The 23995-nt window shown below is 44.1% G+C and overlaps 1 protein-coding gene across 1 annotated transcript in view; it reads right to left on the bottom strand.

Moving 5' to 3' along the window:
- LOC138637695 (solute carrier family 22 member 2-like) overlaps positions 1-23995 on the bottom strand; it is a 207939-nt gene that overhangs the window by 125138 nt on the left and 58806 nt on the right. The gene's annotated exons all lie outside the window — the stretch shown is intronic.

Below are 23995 nucleotides of genomic sequence, written 5' to 3'. Positions count from 1 at the left end.
GGCACATCAGGGGTCTCCAAACGCAACATGGCGCCACCATTGATTCCAGCCAATCTCGTATTCAAAAAGTCAAATGGTGCTCCCTCACTTCCGAGCCCTGACGTGTGCCCAAACAGTGGTTTACCCCCACATATGGGGTACCAGCATACTCAGGACAAACTGCGCAACAATTACTGGGGTCCAATTTCTCCTGTTACCCTTGTGAATCTAAAAAAATGCTTGCTAAAACATAATTTTTGAGGAAAGAAAAATGATTTTTTATTTTCACGGCTCTGCGTTGTAAACGTCTGTGAAGCACTTGGGGGTTCAAAGTGCTCACCACATATCTAGATAAGTTCCTTGGGGGGTCTAGTTTCTAAAATGGGGTCACTTGTGGGGGTTTCTACTGTTCAGGCACACCAGGGGCTCTGCAAACGCAACGTGACACCCGCAGACCATTCCATCAAAGTCTGCATTTCAAAAGTCACTACTTCCCTTCTGAGCCCCGACGTGTGCCCAAACAGTGGTTTACCCCCACTCATGGGGTATCAGCGTACTCAGGAGAAACTGGACAACAACTTTTGGGGTCCAATTTCTCCTGTAACCCTTAGGAAAATAAAAAATTCTGGGCTAAATAATTATTTTTGAGGAAAGAAAACGTATTTATTATTTTCACTGCTCTGCATTATAAACTTCTATGAAGCACTTGGGGGTTCAAAGTGCTCACCACACATCTAGATAAGTTCCTTTCGGGGTCTAGTTTCCAAAATGGGGTCACTTGTGGGGGGTTTCTACTGTTTAGGCACATCAGGGGCTCTGCAAACGCAACGTGACGCCCGCAGAGCATTCCATCAAAGTCTGCATTTCAAAACGTCACTACTTCAATTCCAAGCCCCGGCATGTGCCCAAACAGTAGTTTACCCCCACATATGGGGTATCACCGTACTCAGGAGAAACTGGACAACAAATATTGGGGTCAAATTTCTCCTGTTACCCTTGGGAAAATAAAAAATTCTGGGCTAAATAATTATTTTTGAGGAAAGAAAACGTATTTATTATTTTCACGGCTCTGCATTATAAACTTCTGTGAAGCGCTTGGGGGTTCAAAGTGCTCACCACACATCTAGATAAGTTCCTTTCGAGGTCTAGTTTCCAAAATGGGGTCACTTGTGTGGGGTTTCTACTGTTAAGCCACATCAGGGGCTCTGCAAACGCAACGTGACGCCCACAGAGCATTCCATCAAAGTCTGCATTTCAAAACGTCACTACTTCACTTCCGAGCCTCGGCATGTGCCCAAACAGTGGTTTACCCCCACATATGGGGTATCAGCGTACTCAGGAGAAACTGGACAACAACTTTTGGGGTCCAATTTCTTCTGTAACCCTTGGGAAAATAAAAAATTCTGGGCTAAATAATTATTTTTGAGGAAAGAAAACGTATTTATTATTTTCACGGCTCTGCATTATAAACTTCTATGAAGCACTTGGGGGTTCAAAGTGCTCACCACACATCTAGATAAGTTCCTTTGGGGGTCTAGTTTCCAAAATGGGGTCACTTGTGGAGGGTTTCTACTGTTAAGCCACATCAGGGGCTCTGCAAACGCAACGTGACGCCCACAGAGCATTCCATCAAAGTCTGCATTTCAAAACGTCACTACTTCACTTCCGAGCCCCGGCATGTGCCCAAACAGTTATTTACCCCAACATATGGGGTATCAGCGTACTCAGGAGAAACTGGACAACAACTTTTGGGGTCAAATTTCTCCTGTTACCCTTGGGAAAATAAAAAATTGCAGGCTAAAAGATCATTTTTGAGAAAATAATTTTTTTTTTTTATTTTCATGGCTCTGCGTTATAAACTTCTGTGAAGCACTTGGGGGTTCAAAGTCCTCACCACACATCTAGATTAGTTCCTTTGGGGGTCTAGTTTCCAAAATGGTGTCATTTCTGGGGGATCTCCAATGTTTAAGCACACATGGGCTCTCCAAACGTGACATGGTGTCCGCTAATGATTGGAGCTAATTTTCCATTTAAAAAGCCAAATGGCGTGCCATCCCTTCCGAGCCCTGCCGTGCGCCCAAACAGTGGTTTACCCCACATATGGGGTATCAGCGTACTCAGGACAAACTGGACAACAATATTTGGGGTCCAATTTCTCCCATTATCCTTGGCAAAATAGGAAATTCCAGGCTAAAAAATCATTTTTGAGGAAAGAAAAATTATTTTTTATTTTCATGGCTCTGCGTTATAAACTTCTGTGAAGCACCTGGGGGTTTAAAGTGCTCAATATGCATCTAGATAAGTTCCTTGGGGGGTCTAGTTTCCAAAATGGGGTCACTTGTGGGGGAGCTCCAATGTTTAGGCACACAGGGGCTCTCCAAACGCGACATGGTGTCCGCTAACAATTGGAGCTAATTTTCCATTCAAAAAGTCAAATGGCGCGCCTTCCCTTCCGAGCACTGCCGTGTGCCCAAACAGTGGTTTACCCCCAAATATGAGGTATCGGCGTACTCGGGAGAAATTGCCCAACAAATTTTATGATCCATTTTATCCTACTGCCCATGTGAAAATGAAAAAATTGAGGCGAAAATAATTTTTTTGTGAAAAAAAAGTACTTTTTCATTTTTACAGATCAATTTGTGAAGCACCTGAGGGTTTAAAGTGCTCACTAGGCATCTAAATAAGTTCCTTGGGGGGTCTAGTTTCCAAAATGGGGTCACTTGTGGGGGAGCGCCAATGTTTAGGCACACAGGAGCTATCCAAACGCGACATGGTGTCCGCTAACGATGGAAATAATTTTTCATTCAAAAAGTCAAATGGCGCTCCTTCCCTTCCGAGCCTTACCATGTGCCCAAACAGTGGTTTACCCCCACATGTGAGGTATTGGTGTACTCAGGAGAAATTGCCCAACACATTTTAGGATCCATTTTATCCTGTTGCCCATGTGAAAATGAAAAAATTGAGGCTAAAAGAATTTTTTTGTGAAAAAAAAGTACTTTTTCATTTTTACGGATCAATTTGTGAAGCACCTGGGGGTTCAAAGTGTTCACTATGCATCTAGATAAGTTCCTTGGGGCGTCTAGTTTCCAAAATGGGGTCACTTGTGGGGGAGCTCCAATTTTTAGGCACACGGGGGCTCTCCAAACGTGACATGGTGTCCGCTAAAGAGTGGAGCCAATTTTTGATTCAAAAAGTCAAATGGCGCTCCTTCCCTTCCAAGCCCTGCCGTGCGCCCAAACAGTGGTTTACCCCCACATATGAGGTATCAGCGTACTCAGGACAAATTGGACAACAACTTTCGTGGTTCAGTTTCTCCTTTTACCATTGGGAAAATAAAAAAATTGTTGCTAAAAGATAATTTTTGTGACTAAAAAGTTAAATGTTCATTTTTTCCTTCCATGTTGCTTCTGGTGCTGTGAAGCACCTGAAGGGTTAATAAACTTCTTGAATGTGGTTTTGAGTACCTTGAGGGGTGCAGTTTTTAGAATGGTGTCACTTTTGGGTATTTTCAGCCATATAGACCCCTCAAACTGACTTCAAATGTGAGGTGGTCCCTAAAAAAAATGGTTTTGTAAATTTCGTTGTAAAAATGACAAATCGCTGGTCAAATTTTAACCCTTATAACTTCCTAACAAAAAAAAATTTTGTTTCCAAAATTGTGCTGATGTAAAGTAAACATGTGGGAAATGTTATTTATTAACTATTTTGTGTCACATATCTCTCTGGTTTAACAGAATAAAAATTCAAAATGTGAAAATTGCGAAATTTTCAAAATTTTCGCCAAATTTCCGTTTTTATCACAAATAAACGCAGAATTTATTTACCTAAATTTACCACTAACATGAAGCCCAATATGTCACGAAAAAACAATCTCAGAACCGCTAGGATCCGTTGAAGCGTTCCTGAGTTATTACCTCATAAAGGGACACTGGTCAGAATTGCAAAAAACGGCAAGGTCTTTAAGGTCAAAATAGGCTGGGTCATGAAGGGGTTAAGGGAGAATTTATAAAAAAAAATAAAAAAAAATAAATAGGCTTTCTATGGCCCACTATTTGTGAGAGAGATGGCACGCTCAGGACTGGCACACAAGCCCAGAGGCCAATATTAATCTCCCACTTTTTTTTTTTTTTCCAGGGAAAATTTATAAACCCAATAAAAAAATAAAAAAATAAATAGGCTTTCTATGGCCCACTATCTGAGAGAGAGAGATGGCACGCTTAGGACTGGCACACAAGCCCAAAGGCCAATATTAATCTCCCACTGATTGATTTATTGATTTTTTCAGGTAGAATTTAGAACCCAAATAAAGCAAAAAAAAAAAAAAAAAGGGCTTTCTATGGCCCACTGAGTGAGTGATGATGCACACAGGAGTCAGGAGTGGCACACAAGCCCTGAGGCCAATATTTTTCTCCCACTGATTGATGTAGTGATTTTTTCAGGTAGATTTTAGAACCAAAATCAAGCAAAAAAATAAATAGGCTTTCTATGGCCCACTGAGTGAGTGATGATGCACACAGGAGTCAAGAGTGGCACACAAGCCCTGAGGCCAATATTTTTCTCCCACTGATTGATGTAGTGATTTTTTCAGGTAGATTTTATAACCCAAATCAAGCAAAAAAATAAATAGGCTTTCTATGGCCCACTGAGTGAGAGATGACACAGACAGGGATGGCACTCTAGCAGAAATGTCAATCTTAATCTCCCACAAAAAAAAAAAAAAAAACAGGGAGTGTCCTTCAATTACTATCTCCCTGCAGTAATCTCAGCCAGGTATGGCAGGCAGCAATAAGGAGTGGACTGATGCACAAATTAAATAAAAAGTGTGTACAAACCAAAAAGATAGCTGTGCAGAAAGGAAGGAACAAGAGGATTTGTGCTTTGAAAAAAGCAGTTGGTTTGCACAGCGGCGTACACACAGCAATGCAGCTATCAGGGAGCCTTCTAGGGCAGCCCAATGAGCTACAGCGCTGAGGGGGAAAAAAAAAAAATGTAGCTTCCACTGTCCCTGCACACCGAAGGTGGTGTTGGGCAGTGGAAATCGCTACAGCACAAGCGGTTTGGTGGTTAATGGACCCTGCCTAACGCTATCCCTGCTTCTGACGAAGCGGCAGCAACCTCTCCCTAAGCTCAGATCAGCAGCAGTAACATGGCGGTCGGCGGGAACTCCCCTTTATAGCCCTTGTGACGCCGCAGACAGCAAGCCAATCACTGCAATGCCCTTCTCTAAGATGGTGGGGACCAGGACCTATGTCATCACGCTGCCCACACTCTGCGTTTACCTTCATTGGCTGAGAAATGGCGCTTTTCGCGTCATTGAAACGCGACTTTGGCGCGAAAGTCGCGTACCGCATGGCCGACCCCGCACAGGGGTCGGATCGGGTTTCATGAAACCCGACTTTGCCAAAAGTCGGCGACTTTTGAAAATGAATGACCCGTTTCGCTCAACCCTAGCATTGACTTGTCTTTTTCCTCGGCTTTCCGTCCTCAGACTAATGGCCAGACCGAACGAACCAATCAGACCTTGGAAACATATCTGAGATGCTTTGTTTCTGCTGATCAGGATGACTGGGTGTCCTTTTTGCCTTTGGCTGAGTTCGCCCTTAATAATCGGGCCAGCTCGGCTACCTTGGTTTCGCCGTTTTTCTGCAATTCTGGGTTCCATCTTCGTTTCTCTTCAGGACAGGTTGAGTCTTCGGACTGTCCTGGTGTGGATACTGTGGTGGACAGGTTGCAGCAGATTTGGACTCAGGTAGTGGACAATTTGACCTTGTCCCAGGAGAAGGCTCAACTTTTCGCTAATCGCAGACGCCGTGTGGGTCCCCGACTTCGTGTTGGGGATCTGGTTTGGTTATCTTCTCGTCATATTCCTATGAAGGTTTCCTCTCCTAAGTTTAAACCTCGTTTTATTGGACCGTATAGGATTTCTGAGGTTCTTAATCCTGTGTCTTTTCGTCTGACCCTTCCAGATTCTTTTTCCATACATAACGTATTCCATAGGTCATCGTTGCGGAGATACGTGGCACCTATGGTCCCATCTGTTGAGCCTCCTGCCCCGGTTTTTGTGGAGGGGGAATTGGAGTATATTGTGGAGAAGATTTTGGATTCTCGTCTTTCAAGATGGAAACTCCAGTATCTGGTTAAATGGAAGGGTTATGCTCAGGAAGATAATTCCTGGGTTTTTGCCTCTGATGTCCATGCTCCCGATCTTGTTTGTGCCTTTCATGTGGCTCATCCTGGTCGGCCTGGGGGCTCTGGTGAGGGTTCGGTGACCCCTCCTCAAGGAGGGGGTACTGTTGTGAATTCTGTGGCAGAGTTCACTCCTGTGGTCACAAGTGGTACTTCGGCTGATTCTCTCTGGGAGCTTCCGTTTGTGGAGGAAAGTGGTACTGCAGCTTCTGAGTTTCCTCCCTCAGGTGATCTGGTGAGGTCGTTAGCTGGCAGCTGCTTCTCTACTTAACTCCACCTGATGCTTTGATCCATGCTTCCTGTCAATGTTCCAGTGTTGGACCTGTGTTTCTCTGGATCATTCCTGTGGCCTGCTGCTCTGCATAGCTAAGTGCTTCGTTGCTATTTGTTGCTATTTTTTCTGTCCAGCTTGTCTATTTGTTTTGCTGGAAGCTCTGGGACGCAAAGGGTGTACCTCCGTGCCGTTAGTTCGGTACGGAGGGTCTTTTTGCCCCCTTTGCGTGGTTTTCTTTAGGGTTTTGTGTAGACCGCAAAGTTATCTTTCCTATCCTCGTTCTGTCTAGAATATCGGGCCTCACTTTGCTGAATCTATTTCATCCCTACGTTTGTCTTTTCATCTTACTCACAGTCATTATATGTCGGGGGCTGCCTTTTCCTTTGGGGTATTTCTCTGAGGCAAGGTAGGCTTATTTTTCTATCTTCAGGCTAGTTAGTTTCTCAGGCTGTGCCGAGTTGCATAGGGAGCCTTAGGCGCAATCCACAGCTGCCTCTAGTTGTGTTTGGAGAGGATCAGGAATTGCGGTCTACAGAGTTTCCACGTCTCAGAGCTCGTTCTATTATTTTGGGTTATTGTCAGATCACTGTATGTGCTCTGATCGCTATGTACATTGTGTTACTGAATTGCCTAGCATAACAGGGTTAACAGCTAATTTGTATAACGGGCTGAGTTTTATGTGGACATCCATAGAGCGGGTGGGAGGATGTCCACCTTGTCTCCACCCCAGGGTGTGGTCTGGGGCTTAAGTTGCTAGCCTCCAGAGGCAGTAGTTGTTCAGTAGGGCTGGAGAGAGTGGATCTGCAGCGGTTTGTGTCCTGAGGAGGAAAGACTGAACTTGTGTGCTATTCCTGTGTTGCTCCAGAGCGGGCAGCTCCCCGCACATGTATGGACTGTGTTTTCCTAAGTGTTGATTTATGCCATCTGTCTAATAAACCAACAGAAGATTTAAAGAGACAGTGTTCTTGTTTTCTACCTTCGTGAGTGAGATGAACTACCACAAGTGGTGTTTCAAATGCGGGCAACATTCCTGAAACACCAGTAGCAGCTGTAGACATGTCCTGAGTAAAGGCGGCCATAAGCCAGGAGGCAACAGACAGTATGGAGGACCTGATTAAGCATCTGGTGACCACACAGCAGCTACAGCTGGCACATCAGAAGATAAGTAACTGCTTATCCAACAAATGAAACAGCAGCAGCAACTCCAAAAGCTACAGAATCACCAAGAACACCAGTTCTGACAACAGCAGCAGATTGAGTTGCTTGCAGAGGCACTTCGTGGAAAGCAGAAAGCTCGTTCCCCAAGGCTAGGTGATGACACATACAGGGGTTGGACAAAATAATGGAAACACCTGGAAACATCAACAAAAGTTAGTTTAATATGGTGTAGGTCCACCTTTTGCTTTGATTACAGCCTCAATTCTCCTAGGTATGGATTCTTACAAGGTGTGAATTGTTTCCAAAGGAATTTTAGCCTATTCTGCAATTATAACAACCTCCAGTTCTTTGAGTGACGATGGCAGCGGAAATCGACATCTAACTTGAATCTCTAAAATCGACCATAAATGCTCAATAATGTTGAGGTCTGGGAATTGTGGGGGCCAGATGAGATGCTCAACTTCATTACAATGTTCCTCGTGCCATGCTTTAACGACTCTAGCTGTATGAATTGGTGCATTATCATCCTGAAAGATGGCGTTCCCCTCCGGGAACAGTGCTTGAATCATTGGATGCCCAAAATGCCTAAATGATCTCGGCTGTTAATTTTTCCAAGAAGGGATATCATTGGCCCAGCGGATCTCCACGAAATAGCACCCCAGATCATCACAGAACCTCCACCATGTTTTACGGTTGGGAGTAGGCAGTCTGGATGGAATGCTTCTTTCGGCTGTCTCCTAACATACACTCCGCCGTAGGTTGGAAATAGGTTAAATGATGATTCATCTGAGAATATCACTTGTTTCCACTGCTCAAGGGACCAATTCTGGAGGTTTCTACACCACTCTAAATGCTTGGAAACATTTGTCATTGAGAGCAGCGGTTTTCTAATTGCAGCTCTTCTGTGGAATCCAGATTTGTGCAGCTCCCGACAAACAGTTTTCGTGGAAACTGGGTTCTGTAGGTGTTCATTGAGCTCAGCAGTGATTTTCGGAGCCGTGGTCTTGCGATCCTCTCACAATTCGCTTAAGAGTCCGACTGTCACTCTCATCAACTTTGACTTTGCTGTGCTTTGCTGTGAACGTTTTTCCTTCTCTTTTAAACGCAGTCATTACTTTGGAGACAGTACCTCTTGACACGCCAAGCATTCGGGCACTTTCTGTTACACTAGCGCCTGCCATACAAGCACCAACAATTTCACCTCTTTGAAAATCCGAGAGGTCTGCAATTTGGTATCAGGTTCTCATCAATGTTCTAACAATTATGCAAAACAAACAGATAATTTACATACATATATCACATAACACAAATAATCAACTACAAAACATTACCATATGTCACGGTTTGCATGATTATCACATGTTCAAAGATTATGATGCCAAAACGTTAGGTGTTTCCATTATTTTGTCCAACCCCTGTACATCCGGAAGGTGGTAAGATGAGCGATGCAGAAAAAGACACCAGGTGATGATGTGGAGCATTTTTTACTGTGTTCGAGCGGGAGAAGCTGCCCCCATAGCAGTGGGCAGAGGTACTGGCTACCTATATGACTGGCGAACCCCAGAATGCTTATTATGATTTGGCCCTACAAGGTGCCTGAGAATATGCCAAGCTAAAAACTGAGATATTTGCATGCTCAGGGGTCACAATGTCAGAGCCTAAAGGGTTCATCACTGGGCATATTATGGTGACAAACCTCAGCACTCTCAGATGTTTGACTTATCGCAATTGGTACAGATGGTTGCAGCCAGAATCCTCCACTCCAGCCCAGATGGTCTAGCAGGTGGTCATGGAGATATTTATTCTCTCCCTCATCAGGTCGGTTGCAGACCTGGGTTGCTCATGGAGACCCCCAGAATGCAGATGACCTGGTGGGCCTCGTAGAAAGATATCAATTGGTTCAGAGGTCCATAAGGAAGCCGGGAGTTGGGGTACCCAGTGGTGGCCTGAGTCCCAAAAGAGGGGTAAAAGAGCCACCACTGGGGGAAGTCTAAGATCCCAAGGGGTCATGGGGGGTTGCCAAGGGCCGTTGGTAAAGTCTTGCTCTGCTGGAGATATCACAGTCCGGTACATACAGCCACCTGTTGTCATTTGTCCTCTGAGGAGATGGATTGCAGCCTAGGCTGGCGCTGTTCATACTATGCTTATCCCGCTTGCAGTGTGGACTGTCAGCTCGGAGAGGGGCCACAGTCGTGTCCTGTGACCATAAATGGGGTGTTGGTGTCAGGACTATTGTAGTCAAGGAGTTTGTTGACCCTGATAAGGGTCCCACTTCCCCACCAGTTGATTCCTGGGAAACATGTGGGCATCTGCTGTATCCACTGGGATATCAAGGACTACCCATTGCAAGAGTGTCTATAAAAACAAACTGTGGGGCTGAGGTTCATGAGGTCGGGGTGCTTAAGGACTTGCTACACTCGGTGATAATAGGGTGGGACGTTAGCCTGTCCTGGGACTTATGGCGGAAGACAGGGATACCAAGTGTCTCAGACAGGAGCCAGTTCAACCCTGATGAAGCCCCATCACAGTCGGAGGTGGATGAGTTCCCCTTGTGTGTCCTGGCTGGTGACGAGGAAGAGACTGTGACCAGTGATGCTGAGATTCCTGTACTGGTGGTTTCTAGGGGAAATTTTGGGACTGCTCAAATGCAGTATCTTACCCTAAAAGTGGCATTTGAAAGTGTGACGGTGATAAATGGGATTGCCCAAGAGTCACGGACTGACACCAGGTTCCCTTACTTTGCAGTGAATGAGGAATTGCTCTATTGGGTTATAAAACAGAAAGTGGAAGTAGTAGAGCAGCTGTTAGTCTCGGGATCCTATAGATGTAGGGTACTAGACCTGGCCCATTCTCATGTCTTAGAGGGGCATCTGAGCATAGATAAAACCCAAGAGTGGGTCCTTCAAAGGTTCTACTGGACTGGGTGTTACCAGGAGATTGTCAATTATTGTCTGTCCTGTCCTGCATGTCAGTTAACTGCTCCCATTTCTGACTTCCATAGTTCCTGAGTTCCATTACCCATTATAGAGGTCCCATTTGACCAGATTGCTATGGACCTGGTAAGACCCTTAGTTAAGGCTGCCAGAGGCCACCAATACATCTTGGTGGTAATGGACTATGCAACACGATACCCAGAGGTGGTACCACTGAGAACTCCTCAGCCAGGAGTATAGCCCGAAACCAGGGATTCAAGCTTCAGGAGGCTAATTTGCATATTCCAGGTGCCTTCTGGGAGAAGCGAAGTCTCCCTAAGCTAGAAGATCGTTGGGTACAGCCGGGACCAGCTGCTTCGAAAGCATCACCAAACCAGGGATTCAAGCTTCAGGAGGCTAATTTGCATATTCCAGGTGCTTTCTGGGAGAAGCGAAGTCTCCCTAAGCTAGAAGATCGTTGGGTACTGCCGGGACCAGCTGCTTCGAAAGCATCACCAAACCAGGGATTCAAGATTCAGGAGGCTAATTTGCATATTCCAGGTGCCTTCTGGGAGAAGCGAAGTCTCCCTAAGCTAGAAGATCGTTGGGTACAGCCGGGACCAGCTGCTTCGAAAGCATCACCAAACCAGGGATTCAAGCTTCAGGAGGCTAATTTGCATATTCCAGGTGCTTTCTGGGAGAAGCGAAGTCTCCCTAAGCTAGAAGATCGTTGGGTACAGCCGGGACCAGCTGCTTCGAAAGCATCACCAAACCAGGGATTCAAGATTCAGGAGGCTAATTTGCATATTCCAGGTGCCTTCTGGGAGAAGCGAAGTCTCCCTAAGCTAGAAGATCGTTGGGTACAGCCGGGACCAGCTGCTTCGAAAGCATCACCAAACCAGGGATTCAAGCTTCAGGAGGCTAATTTGCATATTCCAGGTGCTTTCTGGGAGAAGCGAAGTCTCCCTAAGCTAGAAGATCGTTGGGTACAGCCGGGACCAGCTGCTTCGAAAGCATCACCAAACCAGGGATTCAAGCTTCAGGAGGCTAATTTGCATATTCCAGGTGCTTTCTGGGAGAAGCGAAGTCTCCCTAAGCTAGAAGAATTTTTGCCTGTAGGACATTATTGCAAGAAAGCTTGGCTGAGTAGATTACACAAGAAGGAAAACACACAGCAAGTCAGCAGGATCTAGGAGCAACATGGCAGATGTGACAACCTACATGGTGAGCTGCAGCATGTGCTACATGTTCACAGATCGACCAGAAGAAGAATCCAATTTCACCTGTCAGAAGTGTAGGCTAGTGGCCCTTTTAGAAGAAAAGGTGCGGGGTCTGGAAGAAAGAATAGCAACTTTGAAACTCATCAAAGAGAATGAAGACTTTCTAGACAGAACAGAAGCATCTCTACTGGTCACAGAAGGTGCAAAAAGTGTCAGAGAACCTCCAAAAGCAGATGAGTGGAAGCATGTGACCAAAAGAAGCAAGAAGACCATGGAGAAATCACCAACCACACAACTGAAGAACCGATATCAAATCTTTGTAGAGGATGAAGATGGCACACCTAAGAATGAAGCAATACCAGCAAGCAAAAAAGAAAAGGGCACACAGCAACAAGTGACAGCAAAAAGTACAGCCAAGAAGCAACGAAGAGTGGTGGTGGTGGGAGACTCACTACTGAGAGGCACCGAAGCAGCCATCTGCAGACCGGACATAACTGCAAGAGAAGTATGCTGCCTTCCAGGTGCGATGATCAAGGATGTGACCGATAGGATACCAAAGCTCTTCAGCTCCAAGGACGTCCACCCATTTCTTCTGATACATGTTGGCACCAATGACACGGCAAGGAAGGACCTACCGACAATCTGCAAGGACTTTGAAGAGTTGGGGAAGAAAGTAAAGGAACTGGATGCACAAGTAGTTTTTTCTTCTATCCTTCCAGTAGACGGGCATGGCACCAGGAGATGGAACAGGATCCTTGATGCAAACAACTGGCTAAGACGATGGTGCAGACAACAAGGATTTGGATTCCTGGACCACGGTGTGAATTACTGGTATGATGGACTCCTCGCCAGAGACGGACTACACCTCAACAAACCTGGGAAACACACATTCGCCAGAAGACTCGCTACACTCATCAGGAGGGCGTTAAACTAGAAGAAGAGGGGACGGGAAGAAAAACATTAGACTCGAACAAAGACGACCCAGGAAAACATACTCAGAAGGGAGGTAAGAACATTTCTAAAACAATCCACAGTGAGGAGATTGGAACAAAACAAAATCCTCTAAACTGCATGCTCGCAAACGCCAGAAGCCTGACAAACAAGATGGAAGAACTAGAAGCAGAAATATCTACAGGTAACTTTGACATAGTGGGAATAACCGAGACATGGTTAAATGAAAGCTATGACTGGGCAGTTAACTTACAGGGTTACAGTCTGTTTAGAAAGGATCGTAAAAATCGGAGAGGAGGAGGGGTTTGTCTCTATGTAAAGTCTTGTCTAAAGTCCACTTTAAGGGAGGATATTAGCGAAGGGAATGAGGATGTCGAGTCCATATGGGTCGAAATTCATGGAGGGAAAAATGGTAACAAAATTCTCATTGGGGTCTGTTACAAACCCCCAAATATAACAGAAAGCATGGAAAGTCTACTTCTAAAGCAGATAGATGAAGCTGCAACCCATAATGAGGTCCTGGTTATGGGGGACTTTAACTACCCGGATATTAACTGGGAAACAGAAACCTGTGAAACCCATAAAGGCAACAGGTTTCTGCTAATAACCAAGAAAAATTATCTTTCACAATTGGTGCAGAATCCAACCAGAGGAGCAGCACTTTTAGACCTAATACTATCTAATAGACCTGACAGAATAACAAATCTGCAAGTGGTTGGGCATTTAGGAAATAGCGACCACAATATTGTGCAGTTTCACCTGTCTTTCACTAGGGGGACTTGTCAGGGAGTCACAAAAACATTGAACTTTAGGAAGGCAAAGTTTGAACAGCTTAGAGATGCCCTTAATCTGGTAGACTGGGACAATATCCTCAGAAATGAGAATACAGATAATAAATGGGAAATGTTTAAGAACATCCTAAATAGGCAGTGTAAGCGGTTTATACCTTGTGGGAATAAAAGGACTAGAAATAGGAAAAACCCAATGTGGCTAAACAAAGAAGTAAGACAGGCAATTAACAGTAAAAAGAAAGCATTTGCACTACTAAAGCAGGATGGCACCATTGAAGCTCTAAAAAACTATAGGGAGAAAAATACTTTATCTAAAAAACTAATTAAAGCTGCCAAAAAGGAAACAGAGAAGCACATTGCTAAGGAGAGTAAAACTAATCCCAAACTGTTCTTCAACTATATCAATAGTAAAAGAATAAAAACTGAAAATGTAGGCCCCTTAAAAAACAGTGAGGAAAGAATGGTTGTAGATGACGAGGAAAAAGCTAACATATTAAACACCTTCTTCTCCACGGTATTCACGGTGGAAAATGAAATACTAGGTGAAATCCCAAGAAACAATGAAAACCCTATATTAAGGGTCACCAATCTAACCCAAGAAGAGGTGCGAAACCGGCTAAATAAGATTAAAATAGATAAATCTCCGGGTCCGGATGGCATACACCCACGAGTACTAAGAGAACTAAGTAATGTAATAGATAAACCATTATTTCTTATTTTTAGTGACTCTATAGCGACAGGGTCTGTTCCGCAGGACTGGCGCATAGCAAATGTGGTGCCAATATTCAAAAAGGGCTCTAAAAGTGAACCTGGAAATTATAGGCCAGTAAGTCTAACCTCTATTGTTGGTAAAATATTTGAAGGGTTTCTGAGGGATGTTATTCTGGATTATCTCAATGAGAATAACTGTTTAACTCCATATCAGCATGGGTTTATGAGAAATCGCTCCTGTCAAACCAATCTAATCAGTTTTTATGAAGAGGTAAGCTATAGACTGGACCACGGTGAGTCATTGGACGTGGTATATCTCGATTTTTCCAAAGCGTTTGATACCGTGCCGCACAAGAGGTTGGTACACAAAATGAGAATGCTTGGTCTGGGGGAAAATGTGTGTAAATGGGTTAGTAACTGGCTTAGTGATAGAAAGCAGAGGGTGGTTATAAATGGTATAGTCTCTAACTGGGTCGCTGTGACCAGTGGGGTACCGCAGGGGTCAGTATTGGGACCTGTTCTCTTCAACATATTCATTAATGATCTGGTTGAAGGTTTACACAGTAAAATATCGATATTTGCAGATGATACAAAACTATGTAAAGCAGTTAATACAAGAGAAGATAGTATTCTGCTACAGATGGATCTGGATAAGTTGGAAACTTGGGCTGAAAGGTGGCAGATGAGGTTTAACAATGATAAATGTAAGGTTATACACATGGGAAGAGGGAATCAATATCACCATTACACACTGAACGGGAAACCACTGGGTAAATCTGACAGGGAGAAGGACTTGGGGATCCTAGTTAATGATAAACTTACCTGGAGCAGCCAGTGCCAGGCAGCAGCTGCCAAGGCAAACAGGATCATGGGGTGCATTAAAAGAGGTCTGGATACACATGATGAGAGCATTATACTGCCTCTGTACAAATCCCTAGTTAGACCGCACATGGAGTACTGTGTCCAGTTTTGGGCACCGGTGCTCAGGAAGGATATAATGGAACTAGAGAGAGTACAAAGGAGGGCAACAAAATTAATAAAGGGGATGGGAGAACTACAATACCCAGATAGATTAGCGAAATTAGGATTATTTAGTCTAGAAAAAAGACGACTGAGGGGCGATCTAATAACCATGTATAAGTATATAAGGGGACAATACAAATATCTCGCTGAGGATCTGTTTATACCAAGGAAGGTGACGGGCACAAGGGGGCATTCTTTGCGTCTGGAGGAGAGAAGGTTTTTCCACCAACATAGAAGAGGATTCTTTACTGTTAGGGCAGTGAGAATCTGGAATTGCTTGCCTGAGGAGGTGGTGATGGCGAACTCAGTCGGGGGGTTCAAGAGAGGCCTGGATGTCTTCCTGGAGCAGAACAATATTGTATCATACAATTATTAGATTCTGTAGAAGGACGTAGATCTGGGTATTTATTATGATGGAATATAGGCTGAACTGGATGGACAAATGTCTTTTTTCGGCCTTACTAACTATGTTACTATGTTACTATGTAGTCCATATTTTCTCCTGGTTGGGCCTGCCCAGTGAGATTCTGATGGACCAAGGAACACCGTTCAAGTCCAAGGTAATGAGAGAGTTATGTAAGGCCCTCCAGATTACCCAACTCAAGAAATCTGTGTACCATCCACAGACAGACTGACTCATGGGAAATTTCAACAAGACCTTGAAGTCAATGCTGAAGAAGGTCATGGAAAAGGATGGCCGGGACTGGGATTGCCTGTTACCATACCTTCTGTTCTCCATTAGAGAAGTCCCACAAGCCTCTATGGGGTTCTTGCCATTCAAGTTGCTATACAGATGGCACCCTCGTGGACTTCTGAACATTGCAAAGGATACCGGTGAAGCGGAGGTAACATCCCACCGAAGTGTTATCAAACATGTGGCTCAAATGCAGGACAGGATCGCGAGTGTAATGCAAATTGTGAGGGAGAGCATCATTCAAGCATAAGAAGCCCAGGTGAGAGTATACAATCAGTCGGCAAGACTGTCATTGAGGAGTCAAAGAGCAGCTGGTCCAACCCTATTGTCCTTGTGCTAAAGCCAGAAAGACAGTGACACTTCTGTAACGACTACAGGAAGCTAAATGAGATGTCGAAGTTTGACACCTATCCGATGCCCTGAGTCAATGGTCTCATTGAGAGGCTAGGGCTAGCCAGATATATTACCACCCTGGACCTAACGAAAGGGTACTGGCAAATTCCCCTGTCCCCAGGTGTCAAGGAGAAGACTGCCTTCTCTAAACCTGACGGGTGGTTCCAGTATATCCAAATCCTGTTTGGACTACAAGGAGCCCCAAAGAATTTCCAGAATGCCATGGACCGGATCCAAGCCTCTCACAAAAAGCATGCCACCGCTTATCTAAAAGACATTGTGATCTTCAGCCTGGATTGGGAAAGTCACCTGCCGAAGGTCTAGGTGATATTTGATGCACTGAGGAAGGCAGGGTTTACCATAAAGCCAAAGAAGTGCACCCTGGGGAAAGAATAGGCAAAATACTTGGGCTACATTGTTGGGAGGGGTGAGATAAAGCTGCAAATAGACAAGATGGAGGCAATCCAAAAGTAGCCACTAGAGGTCTCCAAATGCCAGGTTAGGCCATTTCTGGGAATTGTGGGATACTCTCGGCAATTTATTCCGAATCTCACCATGATAGCCACCCCCCTGACTGATCTGAATGCCAGTTGACTAGATGGTTTTTAGTGCTACAGGACTTTAATTTTCATGTCAAGCACAGGTCAGGGAAGTTGCATTGGAACGCAGATGCCCTGTCCAGACTCCCCTTCTTAGTGAGTGAAGGTGTCACAACTCCTGGCTTTGGGCAGAGGGGGGGGGGGATATGTGACAAAGTCACAGGGAAAGTGCTGAGAGGAAATATGTTTCACTACGCTTAATGGCGCCAATGATATACAGTTAGGGCCAGAAATATTTGGACAGTGACACAATTTTCGCGAGTTGGGCTCTGCATGCCACCACATTGGATTTGAAATGAAACCTCTACAACAGAATTCAAGTGCAGATTGTAACGTTTAATTTGAAGGGTTGAACAAAAATATCTGATAGAAAATGTAGGAATTGTACACATTTCTTTACAAACACTCCACATTTTAGGAGGTCAAAAGTAATTGGACAAATAAACATAACCCAAACAAAATATTTTTATTTTCAATATTTTGTTGCAAATCCTTTGGAGGCAATCACTGCCTTAAGTCTGGAACCCATTGACATCACCAAACGCTGGGTTTCCTCCTTCTTAATGCTTTGCCAGGCCTTTACAGCCGCAGCCTTCAGGTCTTGCTTGTTTGTGGGTCTTTCCGTCTTAAGTCTGGATTTGAGCAAGTGAAATGCATGCTCAATTGGGTTTAGATCTGGAGATTGACTTGGCCATTGCAGAATGTGCCACTTTTTGGCACTCATGAACTCCTGGGTAGCTTTGGCTGTATGCTTGGGGTCATTGTCCATCTGTACTATGAAGCGCTGTCCAATCAACTTTGCAGCATTTGGCTGAATCTGGGCTGAAAGTATATCCCGGTACACTTGAGAATTCATCCGGCTACTCTTGTCTGCTCTTATGTCATCAATAAACACAAGTGACCCAGTGCCATTGAAAGCCATGCATGCCCATGCCATCACGTTGCCTCCACCATGTTTTACAGAGGATGTGGTGTGCCTTGGATCATGTGCCGTTCCCTTTCTTCTCCAAACTTTTTTCTTCCCATCATTCTGGTACAGGTTGATCTTTGTCTCATCTGTCCATAGAATACTTTTCCAGAACTGAGCTGGCTTCTTGAGGTGTTTTTCTGCAAATTTAACTCTGGCCTGTCTATTTTTGGTATTGATGAATGGTTTGCATCTAGATGTGAACCCTTTGTATTTACTGTCATGGAGTCTTCTCTTTACTGTTGACTTAGAGACAGATACACCTACTTCACTGAGAGTGTTCTGGACTTCAGTTGATGTTGTGAACGGGTTCTTCTTCACCAAATTAAGTATGCGGCGATCATCCACCACTGTTGTCATCCGTGGACGCCCAGGCCTTTTTGAGTTCCCAAGCTCACCAGTCAATTCCTTTTTTCTCAGAATGTACCCAACTGTTGATTTTGCTACTCCAAGCATGTCTGCTATCTCTCTGATGGATTTTTTCTTTTTTTTCAGCCTCAGGATGTTCTGCTTCACCTCAATTGAGAGTTCCTTTGACCGCATGTTGTCTGCTCACAGCAACAGCTTCCAAATGCAAAACCACACACCTGGAATCCACCCCTGACCTTTTAACTACTTCATTGATTACAGGTTAACGAGGGAGACGCCTTCAGAGTTAATTGCAGCCCTTAGAGTCCATTGTCCAATTACTTTTGGTCCCTTGAAAAAGAGGACGCTATGCATTACAGAGCTATGATTCCTAAACCCTTTCTCCGATTTGGATGTGGAAACTATCATATTGCAGCTGGGAGTGTGCACTTTCAGCCCATATTATATATATAATTGTATTTCTGAACATGTTTTTGTAAACAGCTAAAATAACAAAACTTGCGTCACTGTCGGGATTCAAGCTTCAGGAGGCTAATTTGCATATTCCAGGTGCCTTCTGGGAGAAGCGAAGTCTCCCTAAGCTAGAAGATCGTTGGGTACAGCCGGGACCAGCTGCTTCGAAAGCATCACCAAACCAGGGATTCAAGCTTCAGGAGGCTAATTTGCATATTCCAGGTGCCTTCTGGGAGAAGCGAAGTCTCCCTAAGCTAGAAGATCGTTGGGTACAGCCGGGACCAGCTGCTTCGAAAGCATCACCAAACCGCGCGCCGTAATTTTTGCCTGTAGGAAATTATTGCAAGAGAGCTTGGCTGAGTAGATTACACAAGAAGGAAAACACACAGCAAGTCAGCAGGATCTAGGAGCAACATGGCAGATGTGACAACCTACATGGTGAGCTGCAGCATGTGCTACATGTTCACAGATCGACCAGAAGAAGAATCCAATTTCACCTGTCAGAAGTGTAGACTAGTGGCCCTTTTAGAAGAAAAGGTGCGGAGTCTGGAAGAAAGAATAGCCACTTTGAAACTCATCAAAGAGAATGAAGACTTTCTAGACAGAACAGAAGCATCTCTACTGGTCACAGAAGGTGCAAAAAGTGTCAGAGAACCTCCAAAAGCAGATGAGTGGAAGCATGTGACCAAAAGAAGCAAGAAGACCATGGAGAAATCACCAACCACACAACTGAAGAACCGATATCAAATCTTTGTAGAGGATGAAGATGGCACACCTAAGAATGAAGCAATACCAGCAAGCAAAAAAGAAAAGGGCACACAGCAACAAGTGACAGCAAAAAGTACAGCCAAGAAGCAACGAAGAGTGGTGGTGGTGGGAGACTCACTACTGAGAGGCACCGAAGCAGCCATCTGCAGACCGGACATAACTGCAAGAGAAGTATGCTGCCTTCCAGGTGCGATGATCAAGGATGTGACCGATAGGATACCAAAGCTCTTCAGCTCCAAGGACGTCCACCCATTTCTTCTGATACATGTTGGCACCAATGACACGGCAAGGAAGGACCTACCGACAATCTGCAAGGACTTTGAAGAGTTGGGGAAGAAAGTAAAGGAACTGGATGCACAGGTAGTCTTTTCTTCTATCCTTCCAGTAGACGGGCATGGCACCAGGAGATGGAACAGGATCCTTGATGCAAACAACTGGCTAAGACGATGGTGCAGACAACAAGGATTTGGATTCCTGGACCACGGTGTGAATTACTGGTATGATGGACTCCTCGCCAGAGACGGACTACACCTCAACAAACCTGGGAAACACACATTCGCCAGAAGACTCGCTACACTCATCAGGAGGGCGTTAAACTAGAAGAAGAGGGGACGGGAAGAAAAACATTAGACTCGAACAAAGACGACCCAGGAAAACATACTCAGAAGGGAGGTAAGAACATTTCTAAAACAATTCACAGTGAGGAGATTGGAACAAAACAAAATCCTCTAAACTGCATGCTCGCAAACGCCAGAAGCCTGACAAACAAGATGGAAGAACTAGAAGCAGAAATATCTACAGGTAACTTTGACATAGTGGGAATAACCGAGACATGGTTAGATGAAAGCTATGACTGGGCAGTTAACTTACAGGGTTACAGTCTGTTTAGAAAGGATCGTAAAAATCGGAGAGGAGGAGGGGTTTGTCTCTATGTAAAGTCTTGTCTAAAGTCCACTTTAAGGGAGGATATTAGCGAAGGGAATGAGGATGTCGAGTCCATATGGGTTGAAATTCATGGAGGGAAAAATGGTAACAAAATTCTCATTGGGGTCTGTTACAAACCCCCAAATATAACAGAAAGCATGGAAAGTCTACTTCTAAAGCAGATAGATGAAGCTGCAACCCATAATGAGGTCCTGGTTATGGGGGACTTTAACTACCCGGATATTAACTGGGAAACAGAAACCTGTGAAACCCATAAAGGCAACAGGTTTCTGCTAATAACCAAGAAAAATTATCTTTCACAATTGGTGCAGAATCCAACCAGAGGAGCAGCACTTTTAGACCTAATACTATCTAATAGACCTGACAGAATAACAAATCTGCAGGTGGTTGGGCATTTAGGAAATAGCGACCACAATATTGTGCAGTTTCACCTGTCTTTCACTAGGGGGACTTGTCAGGGAGTCACAAAAACATTGAACTTTAGGAAGGCAAAGTTTGAACAGCTTAGAGATGCCCTTAATCTGGTAGACTGGGACAATATCCTCAGAAATGAGAATACAGATAATAAATGGGAAATGTTTAAGAACATCCTAAATAGGCAGTGTAAGCGGTTTATACCTTGTGGGAATAAAAGGACTAGAAATAGGAAAAACCCAATGTGGCTAAACAAAGAAGTAAGACAGGCAATTAACAGTAAAAAGAAAGCATTTGCACTACTAAAGCAGGATGGCACCATTGAAGCTCTAAAAAACTATAGGGAGAAAAATACTTTATCTAAAAAACTAATTAAAGCTGCCAAAAAGGAAACAGAGAAGCACATTGCTAAGGAGAGTAAAACTAATCCCAAACTGTTCTTCAACTATATCAATAGTAAAAGAATAAAAACTGAAAATGTAGGCCCCTTAAAAAATAGTGAGGAAAGAATGGTTGTAGATGACGAGGAAAAAGCTAACATATTAAACACCTTCTTCTCCACGGTATTCACGGTGGAAAATGAAATGCTAGGTGAAATCCCAAGAAACAATGAAAACCCTATATTAAGGGTCACCAATCTAACCCAAGAAGAGGTGCGAAACCGGCTAAATAAGATTAAAATAGATAAATCTCCGGGTCCGGATGGCATACACCCACGAGTACTAAGAGAACTAAGTAATGTAATAGATAAACCATTATTTCTTATTTTTAGTGACTCTATAGCGACAGGGTCTGTTCCGCAGGACTGGCGCATAGCAAATGTGGTGCCAATATTCAAAAAGGGCTCTAAAAGTGAACCTGGAAATTATAGGCCAGTAAGTCTAACCTCTATTGTTGGTAAAATATTTGAAGGGTTTCTGAGGGATGTTATTCTGGATTATCTCAATGAGAATAACTGTTTAACTCCATATCAGCATGGGTTTATGAGAAATCGCTCCTGTCAAACCAATCTAATCAGTTTTTATGAAGAGGTAAGCTATAGGCTGGACCACGGTGAGTCATTGGACGTGGTATATCTCGATTTTTCCAAAGCGTTTGATACCGTGCCGCACAAGAGGTTGGTACACAAAATGAGAATGCTTGGTCTGGGGGAAAATGTGTGTAAATGGGTTAGTAACTGGCTTAGCGATAGAAAGCAGAGGGTGGTTATAAATGGTATAGTCTCTAACTGGGTCGCTGTGACCAGTGGGGTACCGCAGGGGTCAGTATTGGGACCTGTTCTCTTCAACATATTCATTAATGATCTGGTAGAAGGTTTACACAGTAAAATATCGATATTTGCAGATGATACAAAACTATGTAAAGCAGTTAATACAAGAGAAGATAGTATTCTGCTACAGATGGATCTGGATAAGTTGGAAACTTGGGCTGAAAGGTGGCAGATGAGGTTTAACAATGATAAATGTAAGGTTATACACATGGGAAGAGGGAATCAATATCACCATTACACACTGAACGGGAAACCACTGGGTAAATCTGACAGGGAGAAGGACTTGGGGATCCTAGTTAATGATAAACTTACCTGGAGCAGCCAGTGCCAGGCAGCAGCTGCCAAGGCAAACAGGATCATGGGGTGCATTAAAAGAGGTCTGGATACACATGATGAGAGCATTATACTGCCTCTGTACAAATCCCTAGTTAGACCGCACATGGAGTACTGTGTCCAGTTTTGGGCACCGGTGCTCAGGAAGGATATAATGGAACTAGAGAGAGTACAAAGGAGGGCAACAAAATTAATAAAGGGGATGGGAGAACTACAATACCCAGATAGATTAGCGAAATTAGGATTATTTAGTCTAGAAAAAAGACGACTGAGGGGCGATCTAATAACCATGTATAAGTATATAAGGGGACAATACAAATATCTCGCTGAGGATCTGTTTATACCAAGGAAGGTGACGGGCACAAGGGGGCATTCTTTGCGTCTGGAGGAGAGAAGGTTTTTCCACCAACATAGAAGAGGATTCTTTACTGTTAGGGCAGTGAGAATCTGGAATTGCTTGCCTGAGGAGGTGGTGATGGCGAACTCAGTCGAGGGGTTCAAGAGAGGCCTGGATGTCTTCCTGGAGCAGAACAATATTGTATCATACAATTATTAGGTTCTGTAGAAGGACGTAGATCTGGGTATTTATTATGATGGAATATAGGCTGAACTGGATGGACAAATGTCTTTTTTCGGCCTTACTAACTATGTTACTATGTTACTATGTTACTGTCCAAATATTTCTGGCCCTAACTGTAAAACCCAGAGATTTTCCTCCAGCACACATTAGTTAGTTAACAGCTAATTTGCATATTAGGGTGAATTTTATGTGGACATCCATAGAGGGGTAGGGAGGATGTCCACCTTATCTCCACCCCAGGGTGTGGTCTGGAGCTTAAGTTGCTGGCCTCCAGAGGCAGTAGTTGATCAGTATGGCTGGAGAGATGATCTGCAGCTGTTTGGCATTCTGAGGAGGAAAGGCTGAACCTATGCTATCCCTGTGTTGCTCCAAAACGGGCAGATCCCTGAAAATGTATGGACTGTGTTACATTAAGAGACCACTGCACAGTTTAGTAAAAATCAGCTTCTCTACATGTCTCACAGCTATTTCATTCCAGTGTCAGTTGAATTCCAACCAGAGTGCACCTCATTCTACTTAATGTGCTTGTGATTAGGTGATCACCTGAACCAAATCTTATTTAATGAAGGAAAGTATAAAAAACCCTGCTGGGGTGTTCACAATCCTATTGCAATAGGACAAGCTGGATGGCAAAACAAGTGCTAGTAATATCCCTAAAGTAATAGGAATGAAAAAAAAGAACTTTTAACCATGCCAAAGGAGTTTAAAAGAAAAGTCTTGAGTGAGGAAAAGAAGGTCTCTATTCTGGCTTTACTAACAGAGGAATACAGTGAGTATCATGTTGCTTCCATCCTTAAAATTTCTAAGACGGCAGTCCATTACAATAAGGTCAAGCAGCAGATGTTGGAGACAACAAAGCTACAGACCGGCGAAAATGACTCTCCACTGACGGGGATGACCGTCATCTTATTTGAATGTCACTCAGCAACCGTAGGATGACATCAAGTGACCTACAAAAGGAATGGTAAATGGTAGCTGGAGAAGTGCACGGCAAGAACAGTTCAT

Source organism: Ranitomeya imitator, chromosome 5, assembly GCF_032444005.1.
Source record: "Ranitomeya imitator isolate aRanImi1 chromosome 5, aRanImi1.pri, whole genome shotgun sequence".
Classification (NCBI taxonomy): Eukaryota; Metazoa; Chordata; class Amphibia; order Anura; family Dendrobatidae; genus Ranitomeya; species Ranitomeya imitator.
Note: the sequence above shows the minus strand (reverse complement) of the source record. Positions and strands in the feature narration are given on the sequence as shown.